Source organism: Polypterus senegalus, chromosome 1 (assembly GCF_016835505.1).
Source record: "Polypterus senegalus isolate Bchr_013 chromosome 1, ASM1683550v1, whole genome shotgun sequence".
Classification (NCBI taxonomy): domain Eukaryota; kingdom Metazoa; phylum Chordata; class Cladistia; order Polypteriformes; family Polypteridae; genus Polypterus; species Polypterus senegalus.
This window is the reverse complement of record NC_053154.1, coordinates 287,954,092-287,978,096: the sequence shown is the minus strand read 5'-3', so window position 1 is coordinate 287,978,096 and position 24,005 is coordinate 287,954,092. Positions and strand designations below refer to the sequence as shown.

Here is a 24,005-nt window from a genome sequence, read left to right as displayed (position 1 = left end):
TGTTCTAAAATGAAGTATGTTCTTGCACCTTACAATGTATGTATAAATAAAAATATAGCATTAGGTCATCCCAGGCAACTCCTGCCCCTGATAAAAAAAAAAAAGGTTTAATTCACTTTCATTGTGAATGGACAATTTTGGTTGTATTAATTATGACACAATCACCTTAGCACATTAAAGCATGTGGCATTTGCAAGACATTTAACATTCAATACAAAGCATTTAACGGCAATGAAGGCTGACTGGAAAGACAAAGTTTTACAGTTTTCAGTACCTGGACTTGAAAGGTAAAGACACAAATAAAAGTTGTCAAGAAGACCTTCATATAATTCAGTATTATTATCTGAAGAAGCTGTACTTTGAAATTTACTAATCACAGGTACTTAGGTTTTATTCTGTTTAAATTAAGCCTGTGCCAATTGAGGGTTAATAAGCTCTAATCATCAGTGCATCTCACTCTTCATTTTTAAAATGTATCTCTCTCTTTCCTTTTAAACAATGTATCCAAGCATCATACATTGCTAAAATGTAATCAAGCAGTAATGATCTAATCTTCCATCTTATCTGAGACTGGGTCATGGGGGCAACCATCTTTGTAGTGAGGCCCAAACATCTCTCTGCCAGCTCACACTGCGGATGCCAAGGCATTCCCCAGCTATCTAGGAGATACAATTGTCCCAGTGGACTCTGGGTCTTCCCCGGGGTCACCTCCCAGCTGGCCATCTGAGAGGAGACTCTATAAACTCAGGCATCCGAATCAGATGCAAACCACCTCAATTGGCTCCTCTCAAAGCTGAGGGTCAGCAGCTCTACTCCATGCCTCTCCAGCATGTCTGTGCTTCTCATTCTATTTCTAAGGGAGAGCAGAGACACCCTGTGGAAAAAGCTCATTTCAGTCGCTTGTACCTGTGATCTCATTCTTTTGGTCATTACCCAAAGCTCATGACCATAGCTGAAAGTAGGGATGTAGATGGCTGGTAAATTAAGAGCTTTGCTTTCTGTCTCATCTCCTTCTTCACCACTTCTAGCAACCACTTAACTGTGTTCACTGCCCCGATCCATCTGTCAGATTCACCATCCCTCCAAATTCCTCTCATATTTAGAGATGCTGATCCTCATCCCTGCAACTTCACTCAGTTGCAAACCATCCTAATGCGTACTGGAGTGCAGAACCCAATAATCTTTTTCAGTAATGATTAAGACATTAATTTCAAAAAATAGCAAGGGTATAAAATACATTAACAATATGGCACTGAACACCCCAAAGAAGTCATCAATGCTTCTTGGATTGACCAATAGTTGTGCTTGCATTCTGGAAACTTTCCAAAGCTCTGAAAACAAATTTAACTGGGTACCATTCTTCCAAGATATGACTGGCAAATTTCTGTCCTTTGTTGCAGTTTGTGTTTTTATAAAACATAAGACCAACAACCGAGCCGTGTAGGGTCACCCCTATACGCCGGTCCCAAGCCCGGACAAATGGGGAGTGTAGCGGAGAAGGACCTGGCAACCCACTTCGCGAATTTGATGCCAAGAAAATTCTATGAATACGCTCTCGAACGGTTTAGATATGGTGCCCAAAGGTAGGACCCCCAGGCCGACACTAGTAACCGCGGAAATTACGACGCGCCTGGGGGAAATCCCCCGGGAAGCCCAGGTGCTAATGCAGTCAACGGTGAACGGAACAGCCCGAGTTTAAAAAAAATGCTCAAAATTGCTACTTGGAATGTGCAAAGTATGAACCAAGGAAAATTAGATGTTGTAAAAAGCGAAATGGACAGGCTCCAAATCGATATCCTCGGAGTCACCGAATTACGCTGGACTGGCAGTGGTCATTTTCAATCGGACAATTTCACCGTTTATTATTCTGGTCACGATAACGTCAGAAAGAATGGGATAGTGTTTATTGCGCGGGCTGTAAAAAGTTACAAAATAACTAGCAAATGCATAATGTCCATCCGCCTGCATGGAAAGCCAATGAACATCATGATTTTACTGGTATATACTCCTACAACGGACGCATCAGAAGAAGAACTTGAGTGGTTTTACTCTGAAGTACAAAAAGCTGTCGATGAAACACCGAAGAAGGACGTCACCTTAATTTTGGGCGACTTCAATGCAAAAGTAGACAAGCAAGCAGAAGCCGACATTGTTGGCAGTTTTGGACTAGGCAAGAGGAATGAATCCGGCGAACGCCTGATTCAGTTCTGCCAGGAAAACCGATTAAGAATCACAAACACATGGTTCATGCAGCCAAAGCGTCGGTTATACACATGGACATCGCCTAATGGATTGCATCAAAACCAAATTGATTATGCCCTTTGCAGTCAGCGTTGGAGAAGCTCCGTAGTTGCCATGAAAACTTTCCCTGGAGCACACGAACTGCTAATCGCAAAAATCCGGGCGAGACTTTGTGGCATCAAAAACCACGCACCACCGAAAAAATTCGATATATCAAAAATACCAGCATCATACGCCATTGAGGTAAAAAATCGCTTTGAATTACTTGATACGGCGGAGAAACCACCAGAAGAATTATGGGACGATATCAAATCAACAATCACGGAAATAGCGAAGAGGTACGTACCAAATAAGAAGCCAGAAAAGAAATGCAAATGGTTAACTGAGGAAACTCTCAGGATTGCCCATGAAAGGAGAACGGCTAAAGCTGCAGGAGACAAAGATAAGATGAGGAGGCTGAACGTAGAATTTCAAAGAGCCGCCAGGAAAGATAAGGAAGCATACTGGAATGAGCGCTGCAAAACGCTTGAGGAGAATTGCTTGAAAGGTCACACGAGGCATCTATTCGCTCAGGTAAAGAACATCCGAATGCCTTTCTCCGCTCATAAAGGAACAATCAAAAACAATGACGGAACCAAAGCATATGACCAGCAAGGTATAAGGCACAGGTGGAAAGAATACACTGAAGAGCTGTACGCATGCGAAAATGAACCCGGGACTTCGCAGAACGATGACGCGCTGGAATTAGAACTACCGATCTTGGAAGCGGAAGTTGCATGGGCTATCAAGCAGCTTGCTACGAATAAAGCTCCAGGTATAGATAACATCCCAGTGGAATTATTGCGCCCTGTACCATCGGCATCATCACGACCCTGTGTCAAAAGATCTGGGAATCCGGCAAATAGCCGAGGGACTGGAAAAGATCCATATTTATCCCATTACCGAAAAAAGGTGACATCCAAGATTAATCAAATTATCGCACAATAGCTCTAATCCCGCATGCAAGCAAAGTGCTCCTAAAGATCATACAGGAGCGGCTGAGGTCAACAATCGAGACAGAATTGCCCGATGTATAAGCAGGTTTCAGGTGGCGACGCGGCACTCGCGACCACATCGCAAACCTGCGTTGGATCATTGAAAAATGTCGGGAATATCAAAAGAAGATCTACCTGTGCTTCATAGACTACACGAAGGCATTTGACTGCGTTGACCATATGAAACTGTGGAAAGCCTTAGAAGAGTTGGGTGTACCACCGCATCTGGTTAAGATCATATCGTTATATTCCGAGCAGGAAGCCACAGTTCGGACACAATGCGGAAACACTGAATGGTTCCACTGTAGAAAAGGAGTGCGACAAGGTTGCATCCTCTCCCCCTTTCTGTTTAATCTGTACGCGGAAGTCATCATGCAGAAGGCAGGACTGGAGGAGTCAGAAATTGGAGTAAAAATTGGCAGAAGAAACTTCAATAACCTGCGATACACTGACGGCACTACTTTGTTGGCTAAAATGAAAAAGGGACTTGAGGATTTGATAATGAAAATCAAGCACGAAAGCGAAAAAATGGGTTTGCAATTGAACTTAAAAAAGACGAAAATAATGACGACCGCAGTCAACAACATCAAAATAAAAATCGGGGATGAGGAAATAGAATTTGTTCAGGAATTTACTTTCCTAGGCTCAAATATCGACCGGGGCGAACAACTTTGCTCAAAGGTAAAAAGAAGGATAGCACTCGGCCGAAGTACAATGCTAAACATGGAAAAAATTTGGAAAAGCAGAGATATCAGCCTCGCCACTAAATGCAGGCTAGTCCGTGCAATTGTTTTTCCAATAACCATGTATGGATGTGAAAGTTGGACCCTGAAAAAAGCCGACAGAAGGAAGATCGACAGTTTTGAACTTTGGTGCTGGAGAAAGCTACTCCGCATTCCATGGATAGCGAGAGTAACGAACAAAGAAGTGCTAGAGCGCATAAAGCCGGACATCTCGTTAGACGGGAAAATCACTAGACTCAAACTGACCTATTTCGGCCATATAATGCGATCAAATTCGCTAGAAAAATCGGTCATGCTAGGGATGGTAAGCGGCAATAGAAGACCCGGCCGCCAGCGGACCCATTGGCTTAACACCATCAAAGCAGACACGGGCATGAGCATAACAAAGCTCAAAGAAGCTGTGCAAGATCGAAAAGCATGGAGAGAGCTAGCTTATAGATTCGCCGAAGGTCGGAAACAACTGAACGGATGACACACACACACATGACCAACAACATATAATGTAAAAACTATTACAATACTACAATTCAAGGTGAGAGGGAGATGACAAAATATTGGATAGAAGGTAGGAATGAAACCAGAACCATCAGTCCATCGTAGAGCTCTTTTATACAAACGCCAACACTGGACCAATTTAGATTCCCCAGTTAACCTAACATGCATATCTTTGGGATGTGGGAAGATTCAAACCCTAAATCCCTATAGTTATCTCCACTTTAACCAGTCTCTGTCAGACATGATTGCTAGAACTTTCCCATGGGTACTTTGTTTCTTGAAGCAGCAGCCTGGACCATTCTTTGTGAGAAGGGTCTAACTGCAGCCTGCAATACCTATGACATACGAGGTGTGGCAGAAAAGTAATGAGACTGGCAACACTGCAAGCGATCTGGCAACACTGCGCTGTTGTCCTTGATAGAGCATGTGTATTAGTACCCTCCCATAGCTCAGTGCGAGTTTCAACTCCTTCCGTTAACTACGTGATTTTTGTGACTGCTATTAGCAAGTTGTGTTTTTGGTTGTGCATCACGCAAAATGGAACAGCGGAATTTGGAGCAACGTTGTGCCATTAAATGGCAAGTGTGACGTTTGAAAAGTTAAAACAGGCCTATGGGGAACATTCTTTATCCCGAGCTCAAGTTTTTCACTGGCACAAATCGTTTTTGGAAGGCAGAAAACACGTTGAAGATGAACACCATTCAGGGAGGATTTCAACTTCGAAAACCAATGAAAACATCGAACGTGTGAACACTCTTGTGAGATCAGACCGTCGTTTAACATTAAGAATGTTGAGTGAACAATTAAATTTGAACAGATTTACCGTTCATCAAATTTTGACTGAACATTTGCACATGCGAAAGGTCTGTGCCAAAATTGTGCCGAAAAACTGCCCTCTCCATAATAGAATTTTTGACCTCAAAATGCATTCCTGTGGTTCCCCAGCCCCCTTACTCACCTGACCTCAGTCTGTGTGACTTTTTCCTTTTTCCTAAACTGAAAAATGTCCTCAAAGGACGTCATTTCGGGACTTTAGAAAACATCCGAAAGAGTGTAACGGACATGCTGACGACCATACTGGTTGAAGACTTCCAGCGCTGCTACCAACAGTGGGAACAACCTCTCCATCGGTGTGTAGCCGCCCAAGGGAACTACTTTGAAGGGGATAACATTGATGTTTGAAAAAAATAAAAACTTTGGTAAATAAAAAATCAGTCTCATTACTTTTCTGCCACACCTCATAAGTTAGGTAATGCCCACAATGTCAGTCACGAAACACACTTTGAGATAACCCTCCCTCAATCCTAATCTTAACCATAGTGTAACGGTGCCCTAATGTTAACCACAGTCTAAAGCAATGGGTGTTTCGTGACTGACATTGAGGGTGTTTTGTGATATTGAGGCATTACATGACTGACCTCACAAGTACTACAGTTTAAAATTACACTATGTTGTTTCTTGCTGCAGCTATTGCTGGCAACACAGACATTTCCATCATTAGCTCTGCTTCTGATACTGTAGTCTTGATAAAATATAATTCAATGTGTTAATGTGAATAATTGGTAACCTGAAGTTTAGATAAACTCTGCTGAAAAATCAGCAGACTACTCATAGGTTGATAATCCCAAAATGTTCTTAACGTCTTATGTAAAGCTCAACTATGCCGGTTTGTGTATGCTGTATAAAGTAAGAGGGATCTGAATCTCTTGAAATACTGGAAATTGTTTTTCCACATTTGAAATTATTTACTGTTAACATACTTATTTCATTAAATAAAAGTCTTAAATGTTTGAATGCTTCAAGTTTTACTTAATGCAAAAATAACTGTAAAGGTAGATCAACTGTTCCTGTAATATACTGCCATTTCTAAAGTATATGCATCTACATTTTTCCATAACTTACAGATTACTAAAAAACAGTCAAATAACCATATAATGCTCTTGTTAAAGGAAAAAAAATCTGAAATGCAATATGTTTCTTCAACATTTTTACTAAAGAATAAATAAGCATGGGTATCCCCTGAGATATGAAGATTTGAATTTTATTTCCCTTTATGACTTAAGAGGCACCTTCTTTACAGTTATGAAAATCAATATTGAATTTTCACAAACCTTTATTTTGTCTTGGGTACAACATGGTACCATTCTCATTCATTCTCATGCTGTATATTTACAGTACAACTTTCTCATTTGGGCACAGGAGCACTGGGACAAGTCTAGGCAGTGTTCCAGTCCATCGCAAGGCACACTCATACATATTCCAATAATGACTTATATGAGGTCACATTAGAGCTGTAAATTAACTGAATGCATGTCTTAACATTGTGGGAGGACAACTGGAATTAAACACATGCAGACAGTGCCTAAACTAGGATTCAAACCTACAAATGATACTTATTTTAAGATCATCTGCTACCAACAGCCTGCATTCACTCTGCTTCACTCACATTGTGATCTACTATAAACTGAATCATTCCACTGCACAAAAATAAGCATGACAAAAAAATAAAGCAAAAAAGGTTTCAATACTTGCTTTAAAAATTCTGTGATTGATTCAGTGTAATTTGTTTGTGTCATTCTATACTTCATTGCCCACAGATTTCATAGCTGAATAACAACACTGTAATAAATTAATATTTTCAGAAACCATCTGAAATGTAATTTATCAGAGACACAAAAACTGTGATAGCAAAAACCCAAACTTTAATGATCATCTTTCTTGCAACCAAAAGTAAAGCAGAATTTGTTTTTGAGAGATATGGAACAGGAAATTCATAATTAAAGTAACAGAATTCATCCCTAAAACAATTAAATTCAAGCTTGTCAAGTTTTTCAACTTTCTTAAAATAAAAATACATTTTCCTTTCTTTATTATAGCTGTTTATACTTTTAAAACAATGTAGATGTGTGGTAAGCCTAAAGAATACATAGAAGTACTTAATCATTTACTGCAAACACATAGTGCAGATCAGTTATTGCAAAAGTAGTCTCTTCAGATGGTTCATGATCCAAACTGTGTCTGGTTCCAATTTATTTTAAATACAAAGTATATTTAGAAATTAACTGCAATTTTGCAGTAGAATTCCACCAGCAGTATTCTAACAGGACATACTTTGTATAATGAAGCAACTCTCAATACAACAGTGGTTAAAACCAAATACCAAAACAAAAAATTGTGCCAAGATTAGAAATCAGCTGCTTAGCAACATTAGATATGCTGCATCAAGCTAACAATCTCTGATAAAGCCAACGTTAAATACTGGAACAAAACAAATGTTCACAAGTACTGCTGCAAGCAGTCAAATACATTAAGATACAATTCTAAAGTCTCTGCCACATTCTATCAATTTCTACAATTAAAACATCATAATGTTCCTAATTAAAATCAACTGAAAAACAAAACACGTGTAAAAATTTAAGGCAAGTTCTATTGAACTAGATGCTGTTTATTTTATGACACAGAATTAGTAAATAAATAAAACTAATGTATAATTCATATATGACAACAGCCGTAAGAAACAACAATTTTTAAAACAGAAAAGACTACTTAATACGGAAAAAAATACAAGACAACAATATTAATTAAAACAGTTAATCAATTTCTGAAACTGCAGCTGCAATAAAACAAAATGAACAAACTTAATCTAACTTTAGGGTTGTGGAGAAGCAGAACATACAGCATTCCCATCATCAACAAGCAGGAGCTCACACATCAGTTCATTGCTAGGCAAGCACATTATTCAACATAACACTGGAGAATTGACACTGGTACTCCAGGGACAGGAAAAAAAGGCAAAGTAATTAGTGTTGCTATAATATGGCTCCCAAGACATGGGTGAAAAATGCCAGCCCGCACAAAAGAAGTAAGAAAATATATTATGTTTCCATATAAATAAAACAACATGCTTGACCAGTGCTACATGGAAAAATAGTTCAGACAAAATTAAATATATAAATACATACAGTTCAAAAATAACTAAACAATCACATACACACAAAAATGTTTTGTGAAGGGTGACAATATATAAAAAAGAAAAATTTGTCAGCATAAATTAGATGTGTCATGAAATGTACCTATTTTGTTTTGCTTATTTCTTAATATGTTTATTTTATTACTTGATGTGCTACCTGTCTTAAGTAATAAACGTAAACCTCAGCATTAACTTTAGTAGTGCACTATGCAAAGCATAGGTCTCTGTCATATGACATTTGGTATGGATTTTGCAAAAGCAGTGTTAGTGTTTGTGATATGCCATCTATTGGCATAACAGAGACATAGCAACCGAACAGACATAAACAGACACTTATTCCCTTATTAAGGTGGACTTCTTTTATCTATTACAAAGTTATCACACACAATATAAAATATGCCTGAAAAAGAAAACTGTCTTTGTCACCCATCAGCCTACAAGGACTTGGAGGTGATTGGATGAGTAATTCTAAGGCACCCACCACTAGGGACTACAGTTTAAAGCAATCGATGGGACTCCCAAGGCAAGCAAAGTGCATGCTCAGAACTGTGACTGTGTATGTCTGTGGAGAATAAGAGTACACAAATAGGTTCCCAAATTTGATGCATGAAGGAACTACTCAGCAACACAAAATAGTCTGAATTAATCATCATCTCAGGTGTCTGCTATAAATGTAGCACTTGACGGACTAAGAACATGGTCCACTCTATCAATGATTCACCTTTTGAAAATACAATATGCACTAGAGCCTACCCTTTCAACTTGTCTAGGTGTACTTCATGTTGTGTACTGTGTCACTGAAAAAAATAAAGAATTAAATACCTAAAGAAATAAGTAACAAAATACACATATTTCTTGAAACATTTAATTATTTATTCTCACATTTTTATTATCTGTCAAATTTCACAATTTCCTCTAGTTATGAACCCAGGAAATATGCTTTCCTCCTTTATCCACAAAACAAGCAGATTAGGTGGATGTCAGCTATAAGAGTTAATAGCTAATGTGTGACCAAGTGTGCCCCGTGATGGATTGGGCACCCCATGCACAGAAAGTTCCTGCCTTGTACCTGCTGCTGCTATCATAGGATCTCACCAAAAATGACCCTGTATTACAAGAAGCAACTCTGGAAAATGGATGAAAACTGAATGTTCAGTTTTAAAAAAGCTTAAATACACACATAAGTATTCAAGCAAGTGACAGGAGACTGTATTTAGCAATTTAAGTATTAAAATTCGAACAGTGTACATTGAAAGTCTAACATTCATGTCCCCGGTTTCATGAGGCCTGCTAACCCAACAGGCAGCATGTTATATCTCTTCAGTGCCATGATTAACAAGGATGTGTTCAAATGGATAATTTAATAGAAATACATACCAGCTTATCTCACATGCTCCCCAAATATTAAATAGCCTGAAGAACATAGGGGTTGGCACCAGAAATTTCTAAGGTAAAAGTTAAATAAAACGTTTTTTCATTTTGACACACTAATCTCACTTCAGATTACTGTTTAAGAATTTAGTGAGAAGTCAAGCAAAAAGACACTTTTTATTAGCCAACTAAAAAGATTACAATATGCAAGCTTTCGAGGCAACTCAGGCCAATTCTTCAGGCAAGATTAGAAATGATATATTATTGTGACTTTCTAGAAGCATAAATAAACGGATGCATTCATACTAAAAAATAGTTTCCTGATGCACAGTTCAATATTTAGCAGGTTGAAATTTTTCCTCAAACAAAACTAACCTAACCAGTAAATTGTAAGACAATTTTCTTTGAACACCACGTCAGATACTGCATAACCATTGATTTCAAAACTCAGCAGGTATGATCAGATTTATTTTATGACTGTGGATGGAAACAAGGAATCAATCCCTTTGAACCAGAGGCAATAACAGAGTCACTGGAATGAAATCATCCAAATTCTCCTCTAGAAATAGTTTAAGGTTACCCATTCAACAAGGAAGCTCATGGCCACTGTTTTGGGGATGATTTCAGTAGACACTGCCATGTGGACCAACAGTTAACCCATAACTGTACAATTTAACTCTTCAAAAGAATCAGAAGAATTTGAGGAAAATATATTTTTGCAAAAATGCTGTTTAAATCGTGCTCCAACATATTGAAAACACAAGAAGAAATCACAAAACCTAAGTAAAAAATCTTTCTGCACTACTCCACCTTACAGCACAAATCTTGCTCAATTAGATTTCTAAATCTGTTGATTCTTCAATTATGCCATTCTTGGGAAAGGGTTTGGAAGTATGGATGAAGTTAACAAAACAGTAAAAATGTGACTTAAGTACAGATTTCAGGCTAAAAAAAAAGAATACAACCTCTTTTGTCTTGCTGGCAGAAGGCTGGCCATTGAGATTATGAAGAAAAATGAGTGGTGTGGGAAATGGACCTAGTTATCCTATGACTGTGTTCAAATATTTCTATAATATATTACTAGCAATAGTAACATATTATAGAAATATTTGAACACATAGGATAACTAGGCCCATTTCCCACACTACTCATTTTTCTTCATAATCACAATAATAAAATATTACTACCAATAGTAACAACCCAGCCACAGGGGATGTACAAACCAGTGTGTTTATTTGTGCTGGTCCCAAGCCCAGAAAAATGGGGAGGGTTACGTCAGGAAGGGCATCCGGTGTAAAATTTTGCTAAATCAATTTGCGGACAACAATACAAATTTCCTTAACAGATCAGTCGAGCCCCGGGTTAACAACGACCATCACCAGTACTGTTAGTCAACAGGGTGCTGGCGGAAATTGGACTACTGTTGGCCGAAGGAGAAGAAGAGTGGGGAGACATGTCCAGAGGCAGGAGGAGAGGAGGAAAGTAAAGATAGTGGAAGTGAGGGTAGGAACTTTGAATGTAGGCAGTATGACTGGTAATGGGAGAGAGTTAGTTAGTTATGATGGAGAGAAGGAAGGTTGATAAGTTGTGTGTGCAAGAGACTAAATGGAAGAGGAGTAAGGCCAGGTGGATCGGAGGTGGATTCAACTTGTTCTATCATGGTACGGATGGGAGCAGAAATGGAGTAGGGGTTATTCTGAAGGAACAGCACGTTAAAGAGTGTTTTGGAGATGTGATGATGAATGCTGTTAGTGCATATGCCCCGCAAGTTGGGTGTGTAATGGGTGAGAAAGAAGATTTTTTGGATTTGAGTTGGATGAAGTGATGAACAGTGTACGCAAAGGACAGAAAGTGGTGAATGGAGCGGATTTCAATGGACATGTTTGTGAAGGGAACTGAGGAAGCAATGAGTAGGTATGGTGTCAAGAAGAGGAATGAAAAAGGTCAGAGGATAGTGGATTTTGCTAAAAGGATGGACATGGCTCTGGTGAATACGTATTTTAAGAAGAGGGTGGAACATAGGGTGACGTACAAGAGTGGAAGAAGATGCACACAGGTAGATTACATCCTATGCAGAAGAGTCAATCTGAAGGAGATTGAAGACTGCAAAGTGGTGGCAGGGGAAAGTGTAGTTAAGCAGCATAAGATGGTGGTCTGTAGGATGAGGTTGGAGATCAAAAAGAGGAGGAGAGCGAGGGCAGAGCCAAAGATCAAATGGTGGAAGTTGAAAAAAGAAGACTGCAAGGTTGAGTTTAGGGAGGAGGTGAGACAGGCACAGGGTGGCAGTGAAGAGTTACCAGACAGCTGGGAAACTATAGCAGATGTAGTAAGGGTGACAGCAAGAAGGGTGCTTAGTGTGACATCTGGAAAGAGGAAGGAGGAAAAGGAAACATGGTGGTGGAATGAGGAAATACAGGAGAGTATACTGAGGAAGAGGATGGCAAAGAAGAAGTGGGATAGTCAGAGAGATGCAGAAAGTAGACAAGAGTACAAAGAGATAAGGCGCAAGGTGAAGAGAGACGTGGCGAAGGCTAAAGAAAAGGCGCATGATGAGTTGTATGAGACGTTGGACACTAAGGAGGGAGAAAAGGACCTGTACCGATTGGCTAGACAGAGGGACCGAGCTGGGAAAGATGTGCAGCAGGATAGGTTGATAAAGGATAAAGATGGAAACGTACTCACATGCGAGGAGAGTGTGTTGAGCAGATGGAAAGAGTGCTTTTTATTTTTATTAATTTTATTACAATCCATACAAAGCAATCAAGTTTTTACAAAAAGAAAAATTGAGTTAAGAACAGATCAATCCCCACCCCTGAGAGAGAGAGCAAACCAAACGGCGTAAAATTTAAGACTTGTAAACATACCTAAATTAATAAATTCTCTGTGCTTTATGAACTTATTTTAAAATATTACTGATTAGATCCTGCCATGTTTTGAAAAAAGTCTGTACGGATCCTCTGAGTATTTGATTTTTTCCAATTTCAAATAATATAAAACATCGGTTTCCCACTGACTTAAAAGAGGAGAGTTTGGGTTCTCCCAGTTTATCAGAATAAGTCTGTGTGCCAAGAGTGTAGTGAATGCAATCACAATTTGTTTGTCTTTCTCCACTTTAAGCCCCTCTGGAAGAACCCCAAACACAGCTGTTAATGGGTTAGGAGGGATTGTGAGTCCAAGGCTGTCTGAAAGGTAGTTAAAAATTTTTGTCCAGAATAATGTTAATTTGGTGCAGGCCCAGAACATGTGACCCAGTGAGGATGGGGCTTGGTTGCAACGTTCGCAGGTTGGATCATGCCCTGGAAACATTTTGGAGAGTTTTAGTCGAGACAGATGTGCTCGATATATAATTTTGAGTTGTATAATTGTATGCTTTGCGCATATGGAGCTCGAGTGAATTCTCTGCATTGCTACAGAAAGAGTGCTTTGAGAGGCTGATGAATGAAGTGAATGAGAGGGAGATGTTGGATGACGTAGAGTTAGTGAATCAGGAAGTGCAATGGATTAGCAAGGAGGAAGTAAGGACAGCTATGAAGAGGATAAAAAATGAAAAGGCCATTGGTCCAGATGACATACCTATGGAAGCATGGAGGTGTTTAGGAGAGATGGCAGTGGAGTTTTTAACCAGATTGTTTAATGGAATCTTGGAAAGTGAGAGGATGCCTGAGGAGTAGAGAAGAAGTGTACTGGTGCTGATATTTAAGAATAAGGGGGATGTGCAGGACTGCAGTAACTACAAGGGAATAAAATTGATGAACCATAGTATAAAATTATGGGAAAGAGTAGTGGAAGCTAGGTTAAGAAGTGAGGTGATGATTAGTGAGCAGCAGTATGGTTTTCTATCAAGAAAGAGCACCACAGAGTTGTACAGGATATATACGAAGGAAGTCTGACAGTGGTTAGGTCTGCAGTAAGAGCGACGGATACAATCAAGATGGAGGTGGGACTACATCAGGGATCGGCTCTGAGCCCTTTTTTATTTGGTGATGGACAGGCTGACAGACGAGATTAGATAGAAGTCCCCATGGATTATGATGTTTGCTGATGACATTGTGATCTGTAGCGACAGTAGGGAGCAGGTTGAGGAGACCCTGGAGAGGTGGAGATATGTTCTAGAGAGGAGAGGAATTAAGGTCAGTAGGAAGAAGACAGAATACATGTGTGTAAATGAGAGGGAGGTCAGTGGAATGGTGAGGATGCAGGGAGTAGAGTTGGCAAATATGGATGAGTTTAAATACTTGTGATCAACAGTACAGAGTAATGGGGGATGAGGATGAGAGGTGAAGAAGAGTGCAGGCAGGGTGGAATGAGTAGACAAGAGTGTCAGGAATAATTTGTGACAGTGAAAGGGAAGGTCTATAGGACGGTAGTGAGACCAGCTGTTATATGGGTTGGAGACAGTGGCACTGACCAGAAAGCTGGAGACAGAGCTGGAGGTGTCAGAGTTAAAGATGCTAAGATTTGCATTGGGTGTGACGAGGGTGGATAGGATTAGAAAGGAGGACATTAGAGGGTCAGCTCAAGTTGGACGGTTGGGAGACAAAGTCAGAGAGACGAGATTGCGTTGGTTTGGTCATGTGCAGAGGAGAGATGCTGGGTATATTGGGAGAAGGATGCTAAGGACAGAGCTGCCAGGGAAGAGGAAAAGAGGAAGCATTAAGCGAAGGTTTATGGGTGTTTATGGATGTCCAGATGGACTGTGTTACCCTGGCTCATGGTAACTGATTAGTTTCTGAATATCTGTTACATGTTGACTGGTAGCAAGTCATTTATATGCACCTTATCTGTGATTTTGTCTGAACAATGGTCATTTCAGTTTTTCTTGCTAGTGCTGAAGATACTGTAGGTTGCTGCAGTCCAAAAGTATGTTTGTTTTGTATGTAAAGTCAAATCAAATTTGTCACAAAATACACATACAATAATAATAAAAATACATAACTTTATAAATTGTAAAATATGATAAATAATGACTAAATAACAAATAACATTAAAAAAATAGCTTACAAATTTTAATGTAAGAGAGTAAACAATGGGGCATCATGTAGATCTAGACACTTTTCTTATTCAAGATGCAGGTGGCCAGGAAAAAAACTCCTCGTTAGTTTCTCTGTACTGGACTTTAGATAGTAATAGAGTTTACCTGACTGCAGCACAGAAAATAGGCTTTTGTTTGGATTGCTGGTGTCATTTATAATTTTCTTTACCCTTTTCCTACATCACTTGGTGTACATGTCCTCAAAGTTAGGGACTGTACACCCAGTGATGTGTTGAACTGACCACATCACTCTCTGTAGTGCCTTGCAGTCCTGCAGCATGCTGCTACCACATCAGAAGGTAATAGTTCCTGCCAAGACACTTTCAATGGTGGATACGTAGAAGTTCTTTAGTAACTGGGAGCAGCCTGAAATGAACAAAGCGTATGAGGTGGTAAAGCCTTTACTATGCTTTCTTCACCAAGGTGTAAGTTTTGACCAGGTTAGGTCCTCTGTGATGTAGACACCTAGGTATCTAAAACTGTCAACCCTCTCCATCTGTGTGCTGTTAATACTGAGGGTGTGGTAGTACCTCTGCGGTCTTCTCCCAAAGTCCAAAATCAGCTTCTTTATCTTGCTCACATTCAGGAGTAGACTATTATCCTGACAATAGTGTGAAAGGCTCTCCACTTCATCCAGGTAGGCCTGTTAATTCTTATTAGATATCAAGACTACCACAGCTGTATCATCTGCAAACATGACAATGATGTTAGAGTCATTGGAAGTCACGCAGTCATACGTGAGGAGGGTCTACAGCAGATGACTCAGTACAGAGCCCTGTGGTAAGAGTGAGGAATGATGAAGTGTAGAAGTGTCTCCTCAGTATTATCAATGTAACTCCAAAGTTCCCAACATCAGCAAACCTCATCTGATTAGACATAGAGAAGGCTTTTGGGCCTTTTTTTGTCAGGTTCTGTTCTTCATGGGATTCAAGAGTAGAATTTATAAATGTGATCAAGACTCTTTAATGTGGATTCTTTTATCCAACAATCACATTAATCAATTTGTGTTCCAACTCTTTTACATTTAAAAAGATGCTAGGCAAGGCTGTACTTTACCTCCTTTACATTTTTTCTGTTAAGCTTCTTGCTATTGTCCTTTGTAAATTTGAGCTAATCACCATAATTAATACACACAAGACCTCACAGAAAATACCTCTGTACACATGGTTCATTCTACTTTTCCATAGCAATGCACCCTCAGGCCTCCTCACATATTTATTTTTTTTTCATAAGGGCTTTTTTTGCTTACAAAAGTAATTGGCCAAATTTGCTTCTCTCCTTTTGAAAAACATTTGTCAGCAGTTCTCTCTTCTAACACTGTTTTCAAAGACAACTTTATTTAAATAACTTGGCACAGGACATTTTTTTCTCTAACTACTGCTGCATTTTAATGACTGTAGAGATCTTTTTCCTTGTAGTTTTTTCTCTTCTTGGATCTTACCACTTTCACTGGACAATAACTAAACTTAATATCATAGGTCTTCCCCAAACACCACACCACTTTAAAGTTGATCAGAACCATTATTCCCATTTCCCCTTGTTTTAAATATTGATCCAAAGTCAGAACCCTTCTTTTGGCTTTTCTTTGAAATGCCAAAAAACTGTTGATCAAGACTTAGAACCCTCAATCTATTCTAAAGTTGGATTGAGCCTACTGCTTAACCACACAAGGTCAGATCTCTTATTTTCCATTTTTACCCTTTAGGAATGCCAACAGAACCCAACTCCATGAAGCAAACACACTACCCTAATCAATGATGGGGCAGACTTACCAAAATTAAAAATATACTATTGGGTGTAAACCCCTACATTCATGATGGAGCTGGACTGACCCTTCTGCTTATCCATCTTTTTACTTATTGTCCTTTGAAAGTTACTTCTAATTGTGTAGTTCTTGCTTGAATTTGTTTAAATCAATTAAAAACATAGCAAATAAATACTGTATGTATAAAACTCCTTGTTTATGAACTGACATTTTCTTAATGGAATGTGTTGCTTTGCATTTATTCAGTTACAGCAGAAATCTAACAAATGTTCTTCTTACATACAAGGATGAATTAGGTTCATGGTTCAATGGTTGTTTTGATGATGGGGTCAAAACTTTGCTATCAAGTTAAATTCAGATTCTCATTTAATGATGTTCAAAATGTCATAAAACATTGACTTTATCATGGTGTCTACATGTGTGCCTATGGAAAATCAAAATTGATTTTCACATCTTAAAATTACAATTTTCATCATGTTTTTTTTTGTTGCTGTTGTGTAGAGCTCCTGAATAACTACATCTCAGCAAAGATAGAACTTTTTAGAACAAGTGGTTTCCAAGATATCTTCCCTGTACCCCAAGACAGAAGTATAACGACAGCTTCTGGAAAACAAAATTATCCATCTTCTTCAAACAAGTAGCATCTTGTTTGTCTTCTTACAGGCTCCATGTATATGGTTTTTGGTCCAGTAATTATCCCGGTTTCCTTTAGAAATATTTTAAAACCTACTGTATGTCATAGAAATTGTTTAATTTAAATCTGGACTTTTGCTGTCTGCAGGTGACCAGGCCTACTGATTCTGCAAAAGTTTTTGGGATACTTCATTTATTTAAATATACATGCTTGCATGCAGAAAGTCTCACACACTCAAATTTACAAGTGAAGATAATTGACAGCATGTTTGCGTTACCAAAGCATATGCTTGATGATGAAGAGAAAGAAATGAAAACACAAACATGCGTAAGGGAGTGGTGACTCTGAGGCTAGGGATCTGCACTGGCAATAGGAAGATTGCCGGTTTGAATCCCATAAATGCCAAAAGGGACTCTGCTCTGTTGGGCCCTTGAGCAAGGCCCTTAACCTGCAATTGCTGAGCGCTTTGAGTAGTGAGAAAAGCGGTATATAAATACAAAGAAATTATCATTATTATTATTAGATCTGTAAAGGTTGAAGTGGACAGAGATTAAGGCATACACCCCATATCCTGCTATCGATCAGATTGTTTTCTTCATTTGACCCAATGTCTTTAGTTTCAATTGAAATATTATTCAGGTTGCCAATTTTATTCAATTTCCTGTTTATTTTACTTTACATTTGTTTGTGTATGTAATAAATATTATATATATTAATATATCTGATATAATATTATTGTCCAGTAAAGTCTTTTTTTTTTGTATGTCAAAAACTATATTGATGTACATCAGTGATACTGCTGGAAGGCAGAGTTACATGACTTACAAATACTGTATGGACGATCCCATGCCAATTTGTATTACACTTCATTAAGTGGAAATAAAACGCTTTTTACGCTTGTCAATAGCCAAAAAGTCACTTCTATCTTTTGCTGGATCAAGTCCAAGAACAGTTTTAGATACTGCTAAAGAAAATGCAAGCAAAAAAGCTCAACCAACTCACATTGTATGGTGTGCACCAGGCAAAGCACTATAAAAGAAAACAATCAATTTTCAAAACAAGGTGAAATAAGGTGATAAAAAAGTAACATACCAAAGGTTTGCATGCATTGATAACTAAGTCGATCCATAACATGAATTAAAAACGACAAAAATACTGCAGTGGGAGTACATTTCTGGACGTCAGTGGCCTTTACCATTGGTTACTGCACTGACACAGAAAATTAAATGGCTTGATATTAAACCATACCAGACAACAAAAGGCAGTGAGGGAGGCGATCGTGGTTTCACTGCTATTCATGTACTGCCAAAAGGAAAAAAAGGATTACAATTAATATATATACGTGTTGAATGTCCACAATACATGAAGGTCATGCTGCTTACTTGAGAAATACGATCACTCTGAACGCAATCAAAGTCAATAAAAAAACTACACAAGCTCTAACTGGAGACGACCCGCCTATAGTGCATTTCCAATCCCATCCTCAATATTTCCTAGTGTCGCCTGTTTTTGTGCTAGCCGGATTTAATCATTCTTTAAACATAATGCACCGTTGCCATGCCGTCAGAATCGGAAGAAGCACTTGACCTCACGAAAGCAGGCAGGCAGCCAGACGCGCCATGAGGAGAAATCGAGCAGCCGGTCGGCCGGCTTTGGCTCAGGGAGGCTCGCGTGTTAACTTTCTCCCGCGGTAGCGTAGCACAGAGCTCGGCGCGACTCGGCACTTTAGGGACAGTGTAATCAGTACTGACGCAGTAATCTAAAACCAAGAAAATGATGAGATACTTCACTGAACTCAACGTGTACGGCGTTAAGGATTACTGCATGTCCCAGTGTGAACCTCCAGCCCGCCTCCATCACAGACAAACTGATATTATGCATCTCTAGAACAATATACATCCATGAAATGAACTGGCTTGTTGTCTCTCCTTTTCACACGCTGGTAACACCGCATTTACAAGACAACAACTTCTAATGTTCTGCGGAATGTCTCGAATGTTTTAAGTTTTTTGTACTTAAAAGATTTCGCGCATATAGCGCTCTTACCTCCCAAATACACTGCCTCTTCACCATTTCGGGCACACACGTGTTCCTCTGTCAGCCCTCAACCGTAACGATTTCGTTATCTTTTTTGTCCTTGAAGGAACACAGCAACACAGGCGTGCAAGCACAGCAGCTGCCAGCTGCAGGAAGGAAACGAATCGGGCACCCCTCCGAAGATGCGCGTGCACAAGGCATTTCGAAACGGGGAGCGCATGAGTGTGCACGAGACAATCAGAGCGGTCATGTGCTTGCGCGTGCGTGTGTGTCGGTCGCGTCATTGAGCGAAGGAACGCGCGCGTGCATGAGAAATTAACGTAAATTCATAAGGGGGCACGTTCAGACACGGCGAGGTTGAGGGTACGTAACTGCTATGTCGCGGGGACGAGCTCGCTGAAGACAAAAGACTGCGTTTTTTTTATATTTTCTATTCACTTACTGCATTTTATTAGACTTTTTTGTCTGGCACACTGCACAAGGTTGGTTCCTGCCAACCTGTACTGCACCAATCGTGTCAAAATTGATATGTGGGGAATAAGTATTTTGTCTCCAAAAGCTACTTACGATCACCAAATATATGCTTTCAGTTTTTTTTTAATTATTACTGTGGGGCTGATTCATGCATATATTCCTGGACCTTCTTCCAATTCTAGGCAGCTTGGGGTATTGGGTACAAGGGCAAGAATCATCCTCACCCAGTGTGCCAGATCATAGTAGGTCACAATCCAGATTTCCATCCATTATCCAACCCGCTATATCCCAACTACAGTGTCACGGGGGTCAGCTGGAGCCAATCCCAGCCAACACAGGGCGCAAGGTAGGAAACAAACCTGGGCAGGGCGCCAGCTCTACCACAGGGCACGCGCACACACACACGCACCAAGCACACACTAGGGACAATTTAGAATTGTTCATGCACCTAACCTGCATGTCTTTGGACTGTGGGAGGAAACAGGAACACCCGGAAGTAACCCACGCAGACACAGGGAGAACATGCAAACTCCACGCATTGGGAATGATGGATTACAGTTTTAATTATGGTACTTTTATATCTAGCATACTGAGCAAATATTTATTTTTTGGCGTCACATACAATATAAATCACATGCCATAGCTGTTCCAGTTATAGTTTGGCATATAATAATGGATTGTGAAGCAGTGTCTGAGCAGTCCTCACCACCATCATCAAAACACTACATTTTGGAATTTGTTAAGGAAGATGACTTTTGCATCCCAGCAATATTGCTTCAGACATATATAATTTGGCTTCTAATACTAGAATGCCTCTAGTCTTGTTAATTTTATTCTAAAAGGGCCTGGTGGCTTAACTCCATGTTTAAATAGTTTAATAGGAGTTTACTTTGTAGATTACCTGTATTAAAATACATGCATGTGCATTTCAGTGTGCAGTTCTTTTTACGTTTGCTTTTAACTTATTGCCTGATAAAAGCCTTATAAAATGCAGACAAGGACTGCTACATATATATTAATGCTTATCCTTTAAGATAAAATATTGCATTATAATTCATTCCATGATTTACTGTATATGTTAAAGCTATATGTAGCTTTAATGATGCCCATCACAAGCACATCATGGCACTCATATCAAGTTAGATATTTTTGCAGAGGGTAACCCAGATATCAATTTATTTAAGTCTGAATGATAGTCAATTTAATGGTTTAGAAGGAGAAATGCTTAGGACATATTAGGCAAACTTTATTACATTATCTTCACCTTTAATGCAGGTACAGGTAGATAGTTACACTTCTGTTTTACTGTATTTTCCATCTTTATTTTATAAATTACTTAAAACACAAGTTTTAATCATATCTTCAATAAAGGGTTCAGTTGTTATATACATAGAAATTTCAAGGGTGAAGGCTAAATCCAAAGAATAGGAGAAGAATAAGTTATATAATAAAGTATTCTTTTATATAAGTCATTTGGGTGTAAACCAGTGAACCAACCAGAATAAATATATGCATTGAATGACACTGTATATAAATTCAATAGTTTATAAAATGAACCTCTACCATTTGTTTCTTAATCATTCTGTAACAGACTGCTGTGAAGGATGCTCCATCTAAGGCAGTTGCTGAAGACTAATTAAATGACGCGATGAACAGCTTTTCTCCTGCCTGATTTCTGACTCAGAAACATTTATCAAACTTGTCCCAGTAGAGGATAAGTTTCATTCTTTAATTAAGATGTTGATTTCTACCACAGCAACAATGTCAACATGGCACCATTGTGGCAGTTTAAAAATGTCTACATTGGTTGAGCTCTAGGACATAATGCTCTTTGAAATAATGCCAAAAGTGTGAATGTATCTTTGAAAACATTATAAATATAAATCCCAAAAAAATGGAAACAGAATTTCTTGAGGTTCATTCCAGTATTAGAAAAATCAGACTGTGTCTTAAGACAATTACTCCTGATGTCACCAAACGACCTTTACTGCCTTTTAAAAGTATACAGTATGTGTAGCTCTCTAAATATTTAATAGCAAAGCATTGTTGGAGATTATTTGTTAAAGACATGTAGGTTGTTGAAGAAGGCAGCTGAACAGATCCAACTATCTATGTATTGAAGCTCATCTCTTAGACTATTTAACATCCTTCTTGAAAGCTGTCATGAAAAAAATGGCACTTGTTAGTTGCAGGAAGGTATGAGCAAACCATTTAGTCAACTTTATGAGTGTAAGAAATCCTTCTGAGGTGAATTTTAGATAATTATTACTGACTAATATTTTAAAGAATGTACAGAGGAAAGTTTGTTATATTATTCATCATTTGGACCTTTGGCTACTTCCATTGACTGCTGTTAGCGATCAAGTGTCTCTGCTTATGATACTTTACTACCAAAATGGATTCTCTGCTCTTTACATAGCTTTTTTAGGTTGTTCGCTGTCCACAAAAGGACTGCTTGCCCTTGTCACACCAGATGGAATTCTGTTTGCGACTTTGCAGGCTTGCCATTTTTATAGATGCCCCTTGCGCTCATAATGGAATACTAACTGTTATTATGAATGACACATCTCTGGCTGATGCAACTTGTCAATGCTGTTAGTAATAATAATAATAATAATAATAATAATAATAATAATAATAATAATACATTTTATTTATATAGCACCTTTCCCTTGCTCAAGGTGCTTATTTAAACAGCAGGGTATATGTAACATTGGGCACAAATATTTCTGCACAGAACACTAAACAGATAAATACAGGAGATACAAAGCATTAAATAGAATAAAAGACAATAAACCAGAGTAAAATACTAAATTTAATACTAAAAGAAAAGCCTGAACAAATAACACAATGTGTGATTTAACACGCATCCAAATTATCCTGAGCATCTGGACAGAGAGGAAGATTGAAAGAGGAGGTAGAATGTTAGGTCAAGTTAAACACCTTCCTGAAAAGATGAGTTTTAAGTTGTTTTTTAAAGGAATGAATGGAGTCAGCTGATGTAATTAATTTAGGCAGGTCATTTCAAAGTCTGGGTGTTGTACAGATGAAGGCTCTGTCTCTCACAGAGTGCAAGTTAGTGTGGAGCACAGCAAGATTGCCAGAATCAGAGGACCTTAATTGGTGAACAGGAGCATAGTGATGGAGAAGGTCACTGATGTAGTCTGGTGCAAGGCCATTTAAAGCTTTGCAGGTTAATAATAGGATTTGATATTCAATACTGTAAGACAGTGAAGGTGAAGCAGGATGGGTGTTGTGTGCTCACTGTTGCTGGTTCATGTAAGGACTCTTCCAGCATGGAGCTGTGATATAAGATTAGAAGGGCCACCTGCCAATAAGGAGTTACAATAGTTGATCCGGTATGTGATAAAAGCATAGAAAAGTGTTTTAGCATTACAAAAGGAGAGGAATGAGCGAACAAGGGATATGTTACAGAGGTGGAAGTAAGAACGTTTCCTAATGTGGTGTATGTGGGTGGAATAAGAAAGGCAAGAATCAAAGATGACACCAAAATTCCTTGCTTCAGAAGAAGGTCTGATGAGATCGCTGTCAAGAGTGACTAAAAAGGAGCTAATTTTCTTAAGTTGCCCTTTAGTGCCAATTTGCAGGAGTTCCATTTGTTTACAGTTTAATTTAAAAGAGTTCTGCTTCCTCCAGGTTTTAATTTCATTGAGTCAAGTTGTGAGCTGAGAAAGCCCTGATGAAATTTCACTTTTAACATTGAAGCAGAGTTGAGTATCATCTGCATAAAAATTATAACCCAGTCCATAGCTATTAATGATATGGCCAAAGGAAAGCATATAAATACAGAAGAGAAGAAGGCCAAGGTCAGACCTGGACCTGTTGTTGCCAAGTCTAACAAACACTCACCTATCAGTCAGATAGGACTTAAACCACTGGAGGGCAGTGCCAGAGACACCCAGAATGTTCTCTATTCTGGACACTGGAATGCCATGTCTAATGGTTTCAAATGCTACACTAAGATCTAACAAAATTAATATGCTGGTTTGTCCAGAGTCTGCTTCCATAAGCAAATCATTAGTTACCAGAAGCAAAGCAGTTTCACAACTGTGCTGTGCCCTGAAAGCAGACTGAAAGTGTTCCATCAATTTATTAGAGGTTAAGTAATTGGTGAGTTGGGAGGCTACAAATCACTCAAGAACTTTTGACAGAAAAGGTAAATGAGAAATAGGCCATAAATTGTTAAGA

The 24,005-nt window shown here is 38.9% G+C and overlaps 1 protein-coding gene across 1 annotated transcript in view; it reads right to left on the bottom strand.

The window, feature by feature from the left end:
* Nucleotides 1-19,505, bottom strand: part of gpam (glycerol-3-phosphate acyltransferase, mitochondrial) — an 80,098-nt gene extending 60,593 nt beyond the window's left edge. Inside the window, exon 1 of the mRNA XM_039776545.1 lies at nt 19,332-19,505. The gene's annotated coding sequence lies outside the window, so the exon portion shown is untranslated. The remainder of the gene's footprint in view (nt 1-19,331) is intronic.
* Nucleotides 19,506-24,005: the final 4,500 nt, after the last annotated feature.